We start from the raw sequence: 20,402 nt of genomic DNA on the forward strand, positions 1-20,402 counted from the left end.
CAAATCATAAAAAATTGTAGAAGGGGTTACACTAAATCGAGTTGAGGCGCAATGTGTTTTCCCAAAAACAGGTATGAGAAATTTTAGGGGTAACTTTATTATATTTGAAGGCTTTTACACTCAATTTTTAAATACTTTGTACGTATAGAGATAATTTTCTAAATTTATAGGTGAGATCAGCGCACGGGTCACATACTAGTTGTTTGTAAAAAAGAATCATTGTACGTACGCGAGATTACATAAGGCAACATCTTTGTCCTCAATGGAGAGTGCTATATATGAAAAGCCCAATTTTGGCCATGAGAATCACAAGGTTCCCTTTGCTTTTGGTCACTGTTAGAAAAAAACTGGGTCCAGAGTATTTTAACCGATTGAAATCCTAAAATATCGGTTAGGTTTTGAGCTTGCCTTGAAGGAAACAAGGCAATTTTCACAAGTTTTAGTGTAATAAACGGCAAAAGCTTCAAATTTCGACTAAAAACCGAGAGAATAAGATTCACGAGGTGGGGCACTCCTCCCTTTGTCAAATTTGCATCATGAGAGTTCTTTCTTTTTTTACGCGTAGGGACCTTCTTTGAGGAGAGCCATGAGTTCTACTCCATGGTGATTCAAAAGAATCTCAGAAGGAATCTCTCTCTCATTTGGAGAGTCTTTGGAAAGAATGCCAAGTTCTATTAATAATTGATTGATTGAACGCTAGACAATGGGCCATTAATATCGTGATTCCCCTAGGCGCTTGGTCCTTGGATGCTTACCTCGTATTCAACCATATTAAAGTCATAGGACCAACTCAAATAGCTTGGAGGTCTTGCTTGTCCACAAAGTGATGAAAGAACTTGACAATCTAGTGATGCCAATATGTGAGTCGGAGATGGACTAGAATGCCTGGAAATGGCCTGGAAGCAGTCTCTTGTGAAAACCCCATACTAAAATCATTTATCAAGCGATGATGCAAAAGAAGAATTGGTCTAGCCCCCTTAACAAGATATGGAAAAAGCAATGGCCAGAGGAAAGGTGGGAGCATGTAATGGAGAACATACGGAAGCCAACGGTTCCACAATACATGAAGGTATTCTTATGGAAGGTTATCTGGGGCGGTCTACCGACGGGGGTGAAGATTCATGAGAGAGGGATTGGGTCAGATCGATGCTTGGGGTGCAGATTAGCTAGTGAGGATCTGGCCCACCTATTCATGGACTGCCCAGTGATAAAAGGCCTTGCAGGGAAAGTATGCAAGTGGGTCCAGAGAACATGGAAAATTAGCTTCTTCAAGACTGACCTTTGCCTTGGAGGTAAAAATACAGGTAGTCCTGCACTCCTCGTCAGCACTCAAATTGTTAGTTACTTGTTCTTGCATAATGTATGGAAAACAAGGAACCACCGTGTTTTTGAAGGAGGATTTGAGGTAGCAAGCTTCACAGAAATTATACAGGAAAGCAAAGTGCTAATATGGGCACTCGGACGTAAGCATCACTCGGAGGATTGGTCTAGGACTACTTGTGCTCTGTTGTCAGCAGATGGAATACCTGGGATGGGGGCAAATCTTGGCCATCGGTAATTAAAAGTTATCAGAATGTCAAGAGTATGGACCTTGGGTATCAAGGATGTGCAGGTGGGGTAGTAGGGGTGGCTGCCCTAATAGCCGATGTAATTATGATCCCTGGATGTTGGCATGGCTTAGCATGAGCATGGCAAAACCTTGTAATTTTTTGGGCTGCTCAATATAATCCACTCACAATTGTGAGTTTTGCTATTAAAAAAAAAAAAAGAAGTCATAGGACATGCCCAAGGAGGCACATAGCTTAGTTGTGGTGGCTAGCTCCACACGAAACTAATACTAAAACCCCATCCCCCTTACACTTTTTGTTTTGGGAGTCAGGTAGGGCACGCCCGGCCGCTCCCCTCATATACCAAAAAAGTATACAAGAAGAATGACCAGGACTATGCACCCAGAAATCGAAGGAAGACGCTTTTGTCACTAGTTTCCTCTGGACTACGAGAGTCCATAATTATCTACACTCTTAGGGCCATGACTAATTCCTTGAGAGACCCATTTCGCCAACTTGATTTGGGCGTGACAGCGACAAAGTACCTTTGTTTAAAGGACTAGGTACTGTGGGACTGGCTTCGGTCTTCCCTTTGGAGTTTCCTCCTCCAGGTAACTTATCGCTCACCTCACTAAACTGCCTTTGAAACCTGACGGTTTTCCCCTAAGAAATGCCATACCCGCTTGAAAGGGCGTTGGCTCACAATCCCCCTTACACTCAAGTTATGGCTAGAAAACCCCTTCAAGATCCACCTTGTTTCACCACTTCCTTGCCCAAAAACAAACAACTACCTAAGCTCTGATACTAATGAAATCGAATAACAGTATGGATTACTTGCTTATAACAAATGCAAAAGAAACATAATTATTCAGATTAAGCTTAACTAGATTGATAAGTAATATATTTTTGAAGGCCCAATTTGTTGAGCCATCCCCACCTCAAAATATCTATTCTTTGTTACTTTGTGAATCATGGTTAAAAACATAAGAAAAAGAGATTGGGAGCCCTTTGCTGATCAACTATAAATCACAAAGACTTAAAAACCTCACAATTTGAGTTGTTGGAAGCTTGAATCTTCTACAAACAACTGTAAATATTGGGAGAGATAGCACTACCTACGAGATGTGAATGCCAAAAGTTGCAAGAAAACATCCTTTTGGAAAAAAAGTTACATCATTTTAATACTAATCAATATGTAATGATCCTTCAAAAGTTTCTCTTCACAAAATAAAAGCTTCATTTATAGCTTAGAGTAATGAGGTGGGGGAAGAGTAATGCCATCTTCAAAAAATCCTAGGGGATTTATTTAGGAACTTCATGTGTATTTATGGGGCTAAAACGACATAAAAAGGGCTCCCAAAATCCTCTCAAAGTGTGCCAAAGAATCAACCAAAGGAGGGAGACATGGAAAAGGGGTGCATTCATGACCTACTAATGCCAAAAGAAGGATGGTACCTTCAAAAGTGCCTAGGGAATTCATTATGGACTCTAGCATGATTTTTCAGCATTAAAATGGATTTATGCCTCCGTGAGAGAGCTAGAAGCTTAGCCAAAAAGGGGACAATAGGGGCTAATGGTTAGATGTGCTCAACAAGTCACCATCAAGAGATGAGCTAGAGTTGGCAAGATATGAGAACGTCGACCCAGTATGGGGTGGACTGAGTATGGAGCAACCACCCCCTTCCCCCAAAGTCGAGTCGTCTTCATTCATAAAGTGGGGCTCTTTTGCCCAAGTTTTAGCGGCTTTCTGTTGAAGGTTGGTTTGGATGGTAGAGGCCATAACTGACCAATTCTTGTGCAAAAAAGCTCTTCTCAATGCTCCTCTCCTCTACTCTCTTTCCTTCTCAACCTTCCATAGCACAAACCTATGTTATGTACTATCATGAAAAATGTCATAAAATATAATATCTAACTTTAACAAATGATTTTATCATATTAACTGATCATTTAATGTGGGAGAATAAATGGGAACAAGAGTTAGAATAGAGACATGTGCTTCTAGACCTATCTCAACACGGGACCAAAAGGAGAGATCAATGTAGCCTTCCCCCTTCATATTAAAACATTTCAAGACCTTGAGGATATATGGAATGAGAGTTGGTCTCTTTAGACAGCTATTTTAGTATTAGAGCTCATAGCTACTGATTGTCTAGGTGGTTCAATTAGTGAGGACTTGAATTAAGTACTGGACTGAAATAGAGAACTGAACTGAAATAATGTACTGAAATGGAGACACAAACTAGAAGATTGGGAATGGCATTATAGATTCATATCAATAGTACAAAGATAATCAGTACAGTGTACAATAGGCTTAAGCTCAAATGAAGTCTAAGGATTGATTACAGGAGTAAGTGATTACAGAGTTGAAAGCCAAAAGCTTATGAAGCTAAAAGTCTAGAAGCAAAAGCCCGTAAGCCAAAAGTCCAAAAAGCCCAAAGGAGCCCAAAAAGCCCCGGGTACATTGTAGCGGCTCTTATTTATAGGCTTACAGAGTTACTGTAGTAACTCTGTAATTACTTTCAAATTATTGCCGGTGTAGCAGTTCTTGTTGGTCTGCCTTCTAAGGAGCAGTTCTCGCATGTTGGAACTGCCCTCGCCTTTTAGATCCTTCCCTTCTTTCTTGAATTTTGGTATAAACGAAAATTTCCTTCTGACCGGGAAAAGAAATCCACCGCCTAATTCAGATTTGTTGTTGAGAAAACAAGTCTGGTTTTTTGAGTTGGCCGATGTTCCTCATGATAGTACTCTTTTGGTATTGCCAGCTTTATGCCATACTTCATGCTTGTTGAGTGCTTGACACCCATATAGTTGTAATTCCAAGGGTACCCATCCAAGGAAATTCTAGTGCCTACTGGATAGCTGAGAAAATCCATCGTCTGATTCTAAGATGGAACTACCTAGTATCCTTCCATTGAATCCGCTTCCACTTGTCCTTCTTCTTCTTTGGTGCCTCAGAAGTCCCAGTGCCAGCATTGTCCTTCTGAATAAGTCTGTAAATGGCCTGCTGCTCAAGCTGATCCAACCTTTCTGTGGTTATCTCAAATTCATAAGTTTTGAGGGTGTTGTAAGTTTTGGATCAGGCATCATATAAACTACGTTTTCCCTTTCCTTTTCCAATATCAGCTGTCACCTGTTTAGTGCTTGTTATCCGTTCAGTTTTTGCTTCTTGCTGGCTTTTTTCAGTGTTGACTATTGTTTGAGTCTCTACTCTTTGGGCATTGCTGAATTCTGGTCTTCATAAGATTTTTTAGTGGGCAGGGGTTGTGGACCTGACTCTCAAGTTTCTTCAGTAGAGTGGTACTCTTTTCTAGTAGAATTCTTGGTTTCTTTGAGCTATTGGCCTCAGCCAGTGCGACCTTCCTCTTTTGTCTAGTGATGGCTAGTTGATTACCTGGGTCTTCTTTATCTGAAGATAACTCTACATTGTCAGTTAATGGAATAGGCTTAGGACTCCAAGCCAACTTTACCTGGGGAAAGGCTTCTGGAACAGTAGCCCAATACAAAAAGTGCCAGACATACCAAGCTTTGAATACACTCTGTGAATTCAACGTAGCAGTCTACCGTAAGACGTTGTGAGATAAAATTTGGCATAGATTGATTTTGGATTTATCATCCAGCCTTTTTGCCAGCAGCATTGCAAATAGTTTCTCAGACACATATGTCAGATTGGTTTTCAGACTGACAACTTTTGCAATAAACCTGTAGGCTAAGGGAACATCCAATGTAGCTACTTGAATCCCTTGCCTACCAGACTTCCTTTTCTTTCTAACTGCTTCATCTTCCTTGAGAGCCAGACTGATCTATTTTGCAAATGTTGTGCTGGGATTTTTCTTGTTGGGCAATCTGAATGCACAAGCAATATCTTTAGGTGTCACTATTATTTTAATTCCGTTAACAGTGGCACTGCCTTCATCATCATCAAAAGAATCAAGGACCTATCTAATAATGGCTGCATCAAAATCAAATTTTGTAGCATGTACTACCACATGCAGATCCCATAAGTGCAGCATCGATTCTACTTGCTCATTAAACACACCTGTGTATCTTGCTGTATGGAATGAGTGGTAGGGAGGTGTGAATAGAAGTGATGAATGCTACAGTCTCATCCATTGTGTCCTGCATCCTCTCTGAAATTTTCTTGGGACCCATACACTGCAATGACTGCGAAGCTGTAGAGGAAGAAGACTTACTTGTGTATCCTAACCCTTGTGAGGTGTATCATGTAGTGTCAGATAGGAACAAGCAGAATCTGTCAACGAGGAGGTTTCAGGTTGGAGCGAAGAGTTCTCCGAGCTTGGCGATGGCAAGTGTGTGACATCAAGTAGTTGTCGTGCAAGAGACTTGTGAGAAAGAGTGCCCACATGCCTCATTGTTATACATATACGTGCCATAAAAGCTCCACTACTTATCGTTCCTAGAGTTATATGCACCGTGGTGATGTGGCACATATGCATTGGCCATGTTGTTAAATAATCACCTTCATGATTACCACATTTATTCCAGTTGGCCCTTTTCCCATAGAAACTGGTATTGATTCTGAAACTCCACTGGCTCTGCTACTGGTACTCGTTTGTCATACTAAGACTTTACTGGTTCTGATACTGGGTTGACCTGGAAAAGATTTAGAATAGTCGGGTCTGATAATCCCTCATCATCAGTACCTGGAATACCAGTATCATCACCTCTGGAGGTCTTCTTGTCATTAGAATAATATAACTTGATCTTGGCCCCATTATAAACACCTGGCAGTAGTAATCCAGATAAGTCTTTCAGCCTCATTGTGCCATTTGAAAATACCCAATCAACTTCAAATGGACTAACCCAAGCTATCTTCAAATTCGGTTTCTTAGGGCCCAGTTTGGAATGATATAGCAAAACTAAGTCACCCTTCTGAAACTCCCTAACATTTATCCTTCTATCATATCAGTGCTTTCTTCGTTGTTGAACAATCTCCTGTTCCAGCATGGCTCTTTGTCATAACTCATCCAACTGCAATAATGCCTCCAGTCTTTGTTTGAGATTATGATTAAAATCTAATCCATATTCAACTGCCATTCTGAGATTGGGAATTACACATTCAATAGGCACTATAGCTTCAGTACCATACACCATTCTGAAAGGTGCCATTCTAGTGGTGACTTTATAAGCTGTTCTGTAGGCCCATAGAGCAGTTTGGAGCTTGATATCCCACTGGTGTGGCTCCTTCTGAACAATCTTGGTTAGAATATTCTTGATGGTTTTATTACTACTCTCTGATTGACCATTACACCTGGGATAATACGGAGTCGATTTACTGTGCTTAACTAAGAGCATCTCCATCAGAATTTCCATTGTGTCATTAATGAAATGTGTCTCTTGATCATACACAATTTCAATGGGGCATCCATAGTGGCAGATAATGTTTTCAAACAAAAAAACAGCAGTGGATTTGATAATGTTATCCGGAAGAGCCTTGGTCTCTACCCATTTAGTGACATAACAGGTAGCCATCAAGATGTACCAGTTCTTCCTTGGAGTGACCTTCTTGAATGGTCCCTTGAAGTCTAGACCCCATTTCATGAATACTCCCAGTGGCTGTACTGGAGTGAGTGGAGTCATATTAACCCCATTATCTGATATATATCACAAGTCTTGCAAAAACTTTGGACATCTGCTATTAGAATTTGTCACCATAATCCGGCTTGCAGAATCTTCTTAAAAGTGATATTAGTGAAGAAGTCTCCTCCAAAATCTCCATCGTGTGCTTCGGAAATGACTTGCATCCTCCCTTCCATTGGCACACACCTTCAAAGAACACCATCTATGGCCAATCTATAGACAAATCCTCCAATTATGGTGAACTTTAGACTCTTAATGATCAGAGCTTTCTTCTGATTCTGAGTCCAATTGTCTGAGAATCCTCCTTGTGAAAGGAATTGATATACATCATACCATTCAGGCTCTAAATTTTCCTCCGCTGTCACTTGAAACATCTCTGCATTTACTGGCTCATCCCTCAAGGATATTTCAAAGTAGCCTTCAGTACTTCTGAAAAGAATCTCAGCACCACAATGAGATTTACCAGGCTTGTGGAATATGCGAAACTCGAACTCCATCAGGAACATCGTCCATTTGATAATCTTCCTTGGATAATACTTTGGGGATAAAAAATAGTAGTACCTGATGATCCACATGAAAATGAAATAATTTTCCATGTAAGTAATACCGAAACTTGGTGGTGCTGAAAACCATTCCCAGAGCTTCTCTGTCTGTGGTAGTATATCCCTGTTTAGCTAGACTGAATCCTCGATTGGAAAAATAAATTGGATAAATTGTCCTTCCATCTAGTTGAGCCAGTATTGCCTCCATTGTCAACCTCTGTTGGGGCGGTTACGCCGCTACCGGATGCTGTAATAGCGAGAACTCAACCAACAAACAAGAATGTCAGACGAGGACGGATCTTGACCCGTAGGTGCATGGAAACAAATAGGTGGGTGTCAAATCACCTACTCGACCTTCTAATGACAATCATTACCAAGGAAATAAAACCTAAGTTCTCAAATACGCAAATGACTGAAATCCGTACTACGAACAAATGCTATCCAAAACATGATCTAAAGTCAACGAATCATTCTCAAATTCAAAGGGGGTTCTCTACACTAGGTAAGGACAATACCCTATGAATCTACAATACAATCTCAACCTACAACCACTACGGGCGGTAAACACGTATGAAGATAGGCCGAAAAATACAGGTGACCGAATCCCGACTCCGATGGTACTAATGTGTAGCTCTACTCGCTGCGGTTTTATAGATATATGGAACGCTCAATTCCGACACACAGGTAGGGAGAAAACTCACATGGAAGCTCGTGGGAGCTCACCTCGCGTAGAAGCCAAATGCGCACACACTTGGTATCAATGCGTAGCTCTCGCCGTTGGTAACAGAATGGCAGTGTTGCTTCTCCAATGGTGGCTCCGTAGCTCGTGTAGCAAGAGGATAAGACTCTCTCTCTCTCTCTCTCTCACTCTCTCTCAGACACAGTCACGGCCCTCAAAAACTCAACTTTTGATTAATGATAAGTCTCCCTTAGGTTTACAAAAGTTGGCTCTTATACCTCAGCCTTGGAGGTGTGAAAACATCTCTAATCTAATTACATAAGCAGGTGAAACTACTTGGGGAATACAAACTGGTAACTCAATTGAGTCCCACTAATACAATGAATAGGCTCCGTGAAGAAAATGAAATGTCGGAAAGACATTTATTACAATAAGTGTTTACAACAATATGAGTGTGAGCAAAAAATGTATACGTGTGGTCCTCCGCTCAACACTCCCCCCCTCTGCATTCATGTCGTCCCTTACATGACATCCTTGCTTTGTCTTTAGTGGAGTCCCGTCGATTTCAGCATTTGAAGATCTGACTCGTATCTCAGGTTTCCAATGTCAATGTAGGGCCGAATATCTTACTTTAATGAGTAAAGAAGCCACTGTAGAATGCCTCCTCAAAGGCTTGCATGTGGAAACTAGGCATAAACATGATTCTCTGATAAGAGAGGTAATACTTTTGGAGATGGCTGCAAGGCTAAATCATACATCATATCTGTGATTGTGTCGGTCGTTGACAACAATGTTGAGCTGGTAGCTTTATTCGGCGCGAACATTTCAATGCAAGCCAATAATGTTCTGCAAATCTTTTTGAGCATTTGACACAAAAGGTCAGGAGAGCCAATAAAGAGCTTAATGATGCCCGTTAGGGTTTTCACCATGTAGGCCTTACCTTTTCTCTCTCCCACCTTCGGTCCTGGCATCCTGGGGTAATTAAGCCAATTCGGCTTCTTTGCTGTGATTCTGTCATGTTCTTGCCAGCTTCTGACTCATGGCACTGGACAGAATGTTGCATCTTCTCTAACTTCCTTCGGTGCCTCCACCAAATAGAGTAGGTAGGTGGGGTACTTTGTCAACCACCCTTTCCTCCATCTTGGCTGGGAGTCTACTATCTTCTTTGATTCCTCCTCTTTTGTGATGTCGCCTTCGTATAGCACGACATACTTCTCCTCTTCTATCCTTTTCTTTGTTTTCAACACTTCAAACTTTAGTAGAGAAAGGGGCAATGTAGGTTGCATCCATTGTTCTTGCACCACCTTAGTATCCAACCCTTGCAGTCCAATGGAGAACAGGAGTCTTCTTTCCCACTCCATGGCCGCCTTTGCACTCTCCTCTGTTGCCTTCTCTATCTGCTCGTGCAATCTTTTTTCCTCCTCCTCGATAAGTCTTGATGTTGTGGCCTCTTCTTGTGCTGGGGCTGGATCTTCACTAGTTGTGGCTTCCCCAGTCTCTGGAAGCTCCACAACTGCCCCGCCTGTTTCTTCTTGCTGATCCTATGTATCTTTTATCACTTTGTCTTGCAGATCTTGGAGCTGCTTTCGGAGGGCCTCATTCTCCGCTCTCAGTGCTTGGGTCTCTCATGTAAGTCGTTCTTCTGCAGCCAATGAGCCCTCCGCAATGTGCAACCTCTGCACTTGCTCTAGCCGCAATTCTCTTTGCAAACTCCGGATTTGATCTTCCAGACCGGGTACTATTGCTGTTTCTGGCTCTACTCCTGCTCTACTAGCTCTTGGTGTGGATCTAATCCGTAGGATTGTTCTCTCCTGCAGCTCCATCCTTTCTCATAGCTCAATGAGCTCTTCCTTTGTAGCTTCCAATTCATCATTAATTATTTCTTTGGCTTCTTGTGCATTGGCCACCTCTCTTGAAGCATCAACAAGTTGGAGGATTAGTCCATCTCTTTCATTTTCTGCTTCCAAGAGAGATGGCTTGAGGTACTCTGATTCTTTTAGTGCACTCTCATATTTTGTTTCCAGCTCATCTTCTCTCTTTTCCACTTCTTCTTTGCTGTCCCTCATTGTCTTTGATCGGGCTTTGATCTGCTGCAATAATTGATGCACTTTCTGGATATCTCTTTCATCCTCATCTTCAAGCTCATCCTCCGCCTTCTCAGGTACCAACCTCCGCTCTCTGTCGAATTGATTCTTGGTCCTCCTCTCCGTTCTTCTCTGTTCTTCCTGTGTTAAGGCAATGCCATACACAACGTTGAGGGCCTCTTCTTGAGTATATCATGTGTCTATTAGAGCATCATATTGCTCTTTCTTCTCTTGAATTGGATCTGTTGCCTTCTTCTCTTGCTGTATTTCAGGCTTTTCTAGCACATCCACCTCAACTTCAGTAGTCGTTTCCTCCACCATCTTTTCCTCTCCTTCAGGACTAGACTCTTCTACCTTGCCCTTGCCCTTGTCACCTCCTTTTAATTCAACTTTAAGGTGCTGAACTTCTGCTTCGGTGTATGGCTCTACTGGTTGCTGCTCCAATATAGCTTCTGATTCTTCATAAGCCTTGATATATTGATCGTACTGATCAATATTTGGACTTGTTGAGCTGGCTCCAGACCCAACTTTAGTTGGGTCTGGTACCCACTTTTCCTCAAAATCTCCTTTTAAGGCTCGCTCGGCTCTAAACTGTTCAATCAGCCTCTCCATTCTTGCGGCTTTTTGGCTCTTAGTTTTCTTGGGAGCGGGTTTCTTCTTGGTCTTCTTCTTGAGGGGCTCTTCTTCTTCTTCTTCTGGCTCGGAAACAATCTCTAGCTTCCACCTTGCCCTTGTTGACACTCTCTTGGTGACCTCCGGCTGGTATTCATCTTCATCTATCTCTTTTAGCCATTGGTTTTGCGAGGGAGCCTTTGGCGAGTGGTCCCTTGCTCCGATAGCTTCATAAGCTATCTTAGTCAACACTTTGGCTCCCCCAATGTACTTTGGCTTCTCGTTTTGCAAAGCAATTACTTGCTCATGAATGTGCTGAGCATAATTGACTTCCTTCGGGATGTTGCTCTTTATTGCCCAAGTGATGGTTCTGGCAATGGCATGTGGTGGTGTGGTATACTTCTGTGGTCTTTTGCTGCATTTGTGTAAAAATTGTTTGTAGAAGCGGCAAAGCTTTGCCGCTTTCGAAATTACCACGTCTTCATAGGTGGGATTTTCTTCTTTGGCCCATATACTTCTATGGCTTCTTTTCTTTCTCTGACTGAGAATCCTTTGTTGTGCAGCTGAGGAGTGATAACCACTTCAACCTTTTCCCCGTCCCAAGCTGTGAGTGTAGCCATTCTGTCTTTCTCTATGGTGGTTACCAACTCATACACTCTTTGAGCATCTACTCCTGATGGTCTGGAAGTAAAAAATCTGTGGAGATCTGCCCTTTTCAGGTATCTGCTTATCTCCTCTGTTCTGTTGTAGTCCACTAGTTCTGGGGGAATCATTGGGATATCCACTGTTTGTCCCCGTGGGTCTTTGAAAGTACCTTGGTATATCTTTATCCCCTGTTCTTCTAACACTCCTTCTTCTATCCAAGTCTTTGAGGTCTTGAGAGTCTCTGGGGGAATAGAAAATGGCTCAGCTTCTGCTATTGCTTCCCTGAGAGTCTCTGGGGGAATAGAAAATGGCTCGGCTTCTGCTATTGCTTCCCTGAGTGTCGGTCTCTTTCTCTTTGCTGACGACTTCCCCAAATCCATGGATCTTGTAACTCCAATTTCAGAAGTTAGCGTCTTTTTCAGTACTGAAAGCCGAAATTACGCTTTTAACTATCCAAATGACTTAAAAATTGAAACATAAGCTATTCAGGGCCTAAGGATGCAATGCATGTGGAAAAATATGAAATTTGGGTGCAAAATCATGCTGGAGACATCATACGCGTATGATGCCTTTTGTGTCAAAATGGCTTGATATTGGTTGCGCTTGTAGCTGATAGTGCATACATCCATTCTATATGCCTGGATTTGAATTTGGGTCCCATTTGGTCAAGTTATGGTCATTTTAGTCCTGGTCACTCTCTTTGCAAGATATTGAGGGGGAATTGGATTTTGTGATCCAAATTGGATGAAACTTAGTGGTTTGCTCTCAATTGGCATGTAGATCACTTCTGTGTGGTGGTTGCAACTTTGAAATGCAAAATTCAAGTAGGGAGACATCATACGCGTATGATGTCTTTTTGGGTAAAATTGAACCATTTTGCATTCTATGCTTGGATTTGGCTTTATATAGGCTTAGACAATGATTTTATGAAAGTTGGGTATAGTTTGGACTAAAATTGGCTCTGGAGACATGATACGCGTATGATGTCTTTTGTGTCATCTTTGCATGAGATTGGTTCTGTGGGCTCCTCATATGATAGTAAAGGACTGTGTGTACCCAAATCTTGACTTGAAGTTGAGTATGATGTATTTTGGCAAGATTAGGCTCTAAATAGAGTATTTTCCGCTAATTGGGCTAATGGAGTGATCCCCTTGACCAAATGGTACCAAATTTCATAAGTGGCATGTATTTGATATATATAATGGATATATGATGAGAAATGATCAATTTTGGCTCTATATGTGCAAAGTGACATCATATGCGCTTTTTGGCCAAAATGGTACCCTTTGGTTCCAGATAGCTTGTGCATGTGTTGAACAACATTCCTACAAAGTTTCATTGAGTTTGGAGCTATTTTGGCAAATTTAGGGCCATAAGTCGGTTTTATGCCCTACTTTGCGTCTTTTTTGTTTCTAAGAGGTTTTTCAACTCCAAATCTCATGATACTTTGTACATTGCATGTTGTTAGCATATAGAAAGAGGCTATGCATTCATGTGTTCAAGATGATGTGAAAATCGTGCTGTGAGACATCATACACGAATGATGTCTATTCTTGATAAAAAGTGTTTTTTGTGCAAAGCATCGTTTGTGCTAGTGCCCTAAGCCCTGCTAACTAGTTTTCAACCTTAAAAATCATCAGTTTAGTTAAAAGCTCCCTTTGTAGGCATTTCAGTCTCCGAAGTCGTCTTTTGGTGTTGGAGTTGGTTTTCCTCGATCTTTCTCCTCGAGAGTTACATCGCGAGCTCATTTGAGGTGTTGGGAAGTCGTCTATATGGTTGGACTCGACTTTGGTACCTTCTTTTCCACCTTTGGCCATTTGGTTGCCCAAAAGCGTCTTTTTTCTCCATTGGTAAGTGAAACGGCTTTCTTTTTGGTTTTGCTTGTACACATGTGTCATTGATGGCTATTTGAAGCTGCTTGTGAAGTTTCATAGCAATTGGTCGTCAATTTTGGTCGTTATGCCAAAATGACGCTTTGTGTGTCTGCCGCCGAATCGATTGTTTGGACCCACTTTTGGTGGTGCAAACCTGGAGATACTCCATAGTTGAATTGTCCTCGATGTTGTCAAGCTTCTTGTGAAGTTTTGTGTCGTTTCGATAACTTTTTCCTGTTTGCCGCTTGCAGGCTCTATTGACCTAGGGTTTTTTCACTTGGTCTTTCTCGTACTTTGAGAGTTAGGAAATCATCTTCTACACTAGGTAAGCCACCTATTGGTTCTTGCATGGTTTGGTTAGGCGGTTGTGCCTCTACCTAGCGTTCTACCCATTTCCCGTATGCTCTTGTTTCTTTGTTTTGGTTAGTTTTCGCAACAAAAGTTAGTGGTAAACATCAAAAGCTTATGGCAACGAGTCTACCTCTCATATCTAGAGTCCTCTGAGCTCTCGTAGCAGTCATAGAAGGCTGTAGAAGGTCGGATGCTCCTGTGTGCTCTTTGCTCTCTCCAAGTGGATAATAGTGCAAATGAGCTTGTAAGTGAAGTAAAAAATACTTAACTCTGGACTTCCCGACTCACTTGTTACCAAATTTGACATGTGCTTCTATCTCATCGTGAAATGCACTTTAGGATTTGAAATTTCTCAATTTGGACTCCTTTTGACCTGTTTCTGAGAAATCTGTCCACTTTAACAAAATTCTGCCACTTCAGGCTTTCTGCAACTTTTCCCAAATTGTGCCCAATTTTTACCATGGGTTGCCCTTGTCATTAGAATCATCACCATCTATTCTTTTCTTTTTTCTGATCTCGTTTCACCTGTTTTTTATTTTTCTTTTACTTTTATTAAGAAAATCCTAAAAAATAAAGGAAAATTGCAAAGTGAAACCAAAAAATTCCAAAAATACACTATAATTAGCTGGTAACCCCATGTATATGTATATACACTTATTTGTGGTTTCTCGGCTTGGATTACCACTTTTTTCCACTTTTTGGCTCCAAAAACACGCATATTTAGTCGTATTTACAAACTTAGAGACTCAAATTAATCATTTGATCTCTTATTATTGCAAAACAAAGTATATAAGGGCATAAATATTATCAATATCCGCAATCAAACATAAGAAATTCAAAATCATGTAAGACACGGCCCTCATAATATCATTTTCTTTGTCCTTATTGCTTGTAGTTCTTGTATACCTCCCCCCCTCCTAGCTGAGTCCTCCCGGATGACTATGAAGTGTCTGAGGGTGAAGCATTGTAGTTGTTGTGGTCATGCTGAAATAGCAATATTTGCAATAATGCCGCTCTTTGTTTGATTGTCAGGTTTTTGGGCAATATTTGGGTTGTCTGTAGCACTTGCGTCGTAGAATCAGTATCTGGGTTCTTGTTTACATTTGTGTCCTTTTTGATAATCCAAATCTGCTTCCGATTTGCCTGTGCTTGCCACAAACTCTTTGCTACCCAAATCTGCTTGACTTTAGATTGTGATGTCTCTGTCCTTGAATACTGAGGATTATCTGTGGATTGTACTGAAGGGAGTTCCTGTTTACAAATCTGTGGAATCCAAATTTCCTTGCTATGGCTTTGTGCTATCATCAACTTCTTTGGAATCTAGATCAGTTTCACTCAATTTGACTGTTTGAAATCACTCTGTTGTCTGGTGTTGAAGACTTTGTTTTCCACCTTTGTTCTCTCTGGCACAACCTTCTTTGGCCTCCATACCAACTTTGAGTCTGTCTTTATCCAAGGTTGAGTTGTGCGTGTATTTTTTGTCGTCTCTACCCATGTATGAGATTTCTTCTTTGAGGAGCATTCCAGTTGTGTAGAAGTGGCTTTTGGTTGCCATCGCTCCTTCTTCACCTCTTTAGGTCGTTTACCCTTGTCATTAATTTCTTCGTCAAGCACCTGTACGGTTGCTTTGGAGAACGGAATTGATTGACTTTCCTCCTCATATTTGATGTTAACTGAATTTGAGCTCCAATTAATCATCATCGCATTGTACTGCTTTTGCCATGGTTGTCCTAGTAACAACGGATGTTGCGTAGCTTTGTCTTCAACCACATAAAACTTGGGTGGATACACATATTGTTTTATCTGTACGTGCAATACTATGCATCTGATTGCTTTAATTGAGTGTTCTGAATAACTCTTCAACTCCTGTTTGGCAGTTTGCAGCTTAGTGTCATGTTTCAATTGTTTGTACAAACTGACTGAAAGCAGGTTAGCTTGTGCTCCTGAATCCAATAGTGCTCTGGCTTTAATCTGGTTTGGCCCCACTTTGACCTCGATGATGGGCTCTACTTTGTCTTCACCCATTTCTGATACACTAACTGTGTCTATTCGTAAGGCTCCTTCATTGTGTTGTCGCTGACGCAATAGTCTTCTTTTCTCCATTCTTTCTTTTGCTTCCGCTTGCGCTTCCTCAACAATATTTTTCTTTTTCTGAAGTTGCAGTTTATCTTGATGTATTTTGAGAAGCATGTCCTGGGTTAGTGGCAAATGATACTTCTTCAATTTGCATCCACTAATCCAGTTTGGCATTTCTTCTCCGTCTAATGTAGCAAGCTTGACGGCCCTGCTTGGTGATAGATCTTTAATCACAAGAGGTCCCATCCCTCGCTTTTTAATCTTTTTTGCATGCTGTTTTAGAGTGTATACTAGGACAAAGTCCCCAATATTAAACTCTTTAGTTCGCACATGCTTATCAAAGAACTCTTTTTGTCGCCTTTTTTGAGCGTAGATTAAAGCCACGGCTTTTAAGCGAAGCTCATCTAGCTTTTCAAGGTCGTTTATTCTATCTGAAAGCTCATGTCCTGTCCACTCTAATTCCTTAGCTACTCTCAGTGTTGGAATTAAAAATTCTATTAGTAAAATAACATTCAAACCAAAAACAATGTTGTACGGGGTCGTTCCTATTGATGTTTTATATGCTACCCTATACGCCCATAGTGTCGAATGCAATTTTTGGTCCCAATCAGTTCTCGACTCTGATACAATCTTTGTAAGGACCGTGCATATGGTTTTGTTCGTCGCTTCAGCTTGTCCATTGGCTTGTGGATGATATGGAGCTGATTTGAAATGTAGTACCATGAATTCGTCTAGAAGGATCTCTATCACTTCATTTATGAAGTGTGTGCCTCGATCACTCACATTTTCTATTGGTAATCCATATCGTACAAAGACATATTCATACAGAAATTGTGCCGTGGTCCTGGCATCTGCTTTTTGAGTTGCTTTTGCCTCAACCCACATTGTTAGATAGTCCGTCGCCACAATGATGTATTGTGCATGAGTTTGATATACAGGAGGTGAGATAGGTCCAACATAATCAATCCCCCATTTTGCAAAGGCTCTTTCTCCCATCATTGGTCTAAGCGGCATATCATCTCTTTTCAGTGGTACTTTTGTCCGCTGACAGTCATCACATTGTTTTACGTATTCCTCAGCGTCCATGTGTAATGTCGGCCACCATATTCCTGCAGCTAAGACAATTTTTGTTGTCTTATCACCTGAGAAATGGCCTCCACCTACTCCTCCATGAGCCTGCTCTAGGATTACCACATACCCTGACTTTGATGCCCATATCCTAAGCTAGTTGTCCTTTCCTCTCTTATAGAGTTGATTTCCTATTAAAGCGTAATCTCGCGCTTCTGTCTGTATAGCTCTCTGACGCGCTTTTGAGGTTCCCTCTGAAAAAGTTCTATTTGTGAGATATTCAACAATATAATGAATCCATTCAGGAGCGATCATTATCTGATACAATGTTGAATACTCAGTTGGAGGTTTTGACGAACATGTAATACATACCATGACATATTCATGTACACTCTCTTTCATTCCTGGCCAGTAGACTCCCAGTTGTAACAGATTCCTGTACATGTTCCTTCTTGAACAATGAAATGCACATTCGTGAACATGTGCTTCTCACAGATATATGTTATATTCTTCAGGATTGATGCATAATCTTAAAATGTTATCGGTTCCTAAGTGATACAACCTTCCTACAATCAACTGAAGATTTTTGGATTGCTGAATAATAACTTGTTTTTGGTTGTATTCTTTTCGATCAAACTCTCCTCCATAGGATAATAGACTAACAAAATCCCGAGACCACTTTGGTATCATTTCTATGTTGAATAAGTACGCATCTGGCATGTCGTCATCTACACCTATAGGGTCTTCTCCATTCGTCAACCTTGAAAGGTGATCAGCTCTGAGATGTGTCTTCCCTTTCTTTACTACTACCATGAAGTCGAATTCTAACAAGATGATGAACCATCTTACTATCCGTTCCGTACTGCATGGTTTGTTCACTAAGTAGAGCAAGGCTTGATGATCTGTGAAAAACACAAACTTATTGGCTAGAAGATAATGTCGAAATTTCTTCACAGCATAAATCATTCCTAATCCCTCTCACTTTGTTGTTGTGTAACTCCTTTCAACATTGTTGAGCTGTCAACTAGCATAGCAGATTGGAAAATCCATGTTTCCTTCTTCTGGCTGAGCCAGGATGCATCCTATTGCATATGCTGAAGCATCTATATGCTCATGGAATATCTTCTCCCAATCTGGTAATTTCAAGACTGGAGCAGTAATGAGTGGGCCCTCTTTCAGTTTCACTATTAGCCTGTAAAGTAGTTGGCCTATTATAGCGTACATGTAAATGAATCGTCCATGATATCCACAATGTCCCATTTAAAGCTCTGCACTTGTTTCGCGTTGGCTGGTCTAGGTATATCCACTATTACTTTTATCTTTTCCATATCCGTGGATATTCCGTTATGTGAGACAATATGTCCCATAATTTTGCCTTGTCGGACCATAAACACACACTTCTCAGGATTGAGACAAATGTGATATGTTCTACATTTCTCGAATACCTTTCTTAGGTGTTCTAGATGCTCATCTCTCTGAAGAGAGTGTACACACAAATCATCCATGTATATTTCTAGAAACAACCTCAAATACTCTTTGAAAGCATGCGTCATCAGCCTTTGGAATGTTGCGGGAGCATTAGTTAAACCAAACGGCATAACCCGATACGCATAGATTTCCCACTCCATTGCAAAACCTGTTTTTTGTTGATCCTCTGGCGCAATGGCAAGCTGATTATATCCTGAAAATCCATCTAGAAGGGAATATGCTCTTTTCCCCAATACACGTTCTAAAACATGATCAATTATCAGCAAGGGATAATTGTCCCTAATTGTCGCGGCATTTACTTTCTTCAAATTGACACACACTCGGAGTTTCCCATTTTTCTTAAGCACTACCACAATCGAAGATACCCAATCCGTGTGTTTAATCTCATATATGAATTCAGCTTCCATTAGCTTGTCTATTTCCTCTTTGATTCGCTTAGCAAACGTGTCATTATACGTGTACAGTCTCTGTCTGCTAGACTTAGCGTGTTGTTTCAAAGGAATTGTATGTTGGCATATTGATGGATCGACTCCTTTCAAGTCCTTGTACGACCATGCAAACACATCCCTGTATTCTCTGAGAAGACTCAAAAGTCTCTCTTCTTCTTCCGGAGACAAATCTGTAGCTATGTATACCGGTCTTGGTTCCTCTCCTGGAGCTGCTATATCAACCTTTTTAGCGTCCTCCAATCCATCATAAGATTCGTTCTCCTTTCTTTCTCGGATAGACTGGGTTAATATCACCTTTCTATCTTCTATCATAAATTTCCTGTAGTGAGAGGGAACATCCATGTTTCCCTTGACATTGGCATTTTCGTCCTCACCAATCTCGATTTCAGTCGTCCAAACTTCTTTCAGAGTTTTCTTTAACTCTCTGTACTTGTTTCGGCGTTTTAATTTGGACTCTTTATTTTCCTTGTTTCTAATGTTCTCGCTGGGTTGAACTCGATTTCTTGAGCTTCGTTTGTCTTTCCGTGAGCTCGTTTCCACATTTCCTCTCATTCTTCCAAAAATCTTGTCCTTGACACAATCTTCCGCCTTTACTAGCATTAGGAATTGGTTTTTCCCTCTTATCCTAGGCATCGGAGTGTTTCTAATCCCTTTCATTTTTCTCTTTTCTCAATAGCGTTTCTGGCGTTTTTCAGTCTGATTTGGGAAGTCGTAGAATCTGACATCTTTTATGGTTTCCTCGTTCTCGATTGAGTTGTCTATGGACTCGTTGTTAGCTTCATTTTCCCATTCTGGATGATCGAGAATGTCGTGAAACATCTCCTCTTCATCTCCCTTGTCTGGTGTATCAATATTTTCAGTCTCCTTTTCGAGTACAGCTCTCATCATGACATACAGAACCACATCATATCCATCTTTATCACAGAACTTTGTTGTGGGACCATCTTGAATTGCACAAACATCTAGGGTTGCTAGAATGTGTGTCCATTCTAATGGTTCAAGTGCATCCTCTAGAAAGGGTTCACCTATATAATTTCCGTCTTCAATTGCCCTTTCTAAAACACATTCTTCGCGCTTCAGACTTCCACAGTTCGAAGCTCCACACATCCATAACTCTTTGGGTTTGCCTAACCAAGTTGGAAACTCTGATCCTGCCAAAGTAGCTGAATAAAAATCTTCAACTGGTGTTCGGTTCACATCCTTGTAGCTATGGTCTTTTAGGTTCACGCGAGTAGTGGTTTCCATATGTCTCAAGTATATGTGGTCGTAACCCCAATCCTCGACCATTTTCAGCTGTCTCATGAATGGTCTTCCAATTATAATAGCATAGTTATTCTCCTTGCCAAAGCCTCAACAATAGCAAAAGTATGCTCGTACTCAATTCCGCAA

The sequence above is a fragment of the Adiantum capillus-veneris genome, chromosome 11 (genome assembly GCF_014529385.1).
Source record: "Adiantum capillus-veneris isolate H3 chromosome 11, ASM1452938v2, whole genome shotgun sequence".
Lineage (NCBI taxonomy): Eukaryota > Viridiplantae > Streptophyta > Polypodiopsida > Polypodiales > Pteridaceae > Adiantum > Adiantum capillus-veneris.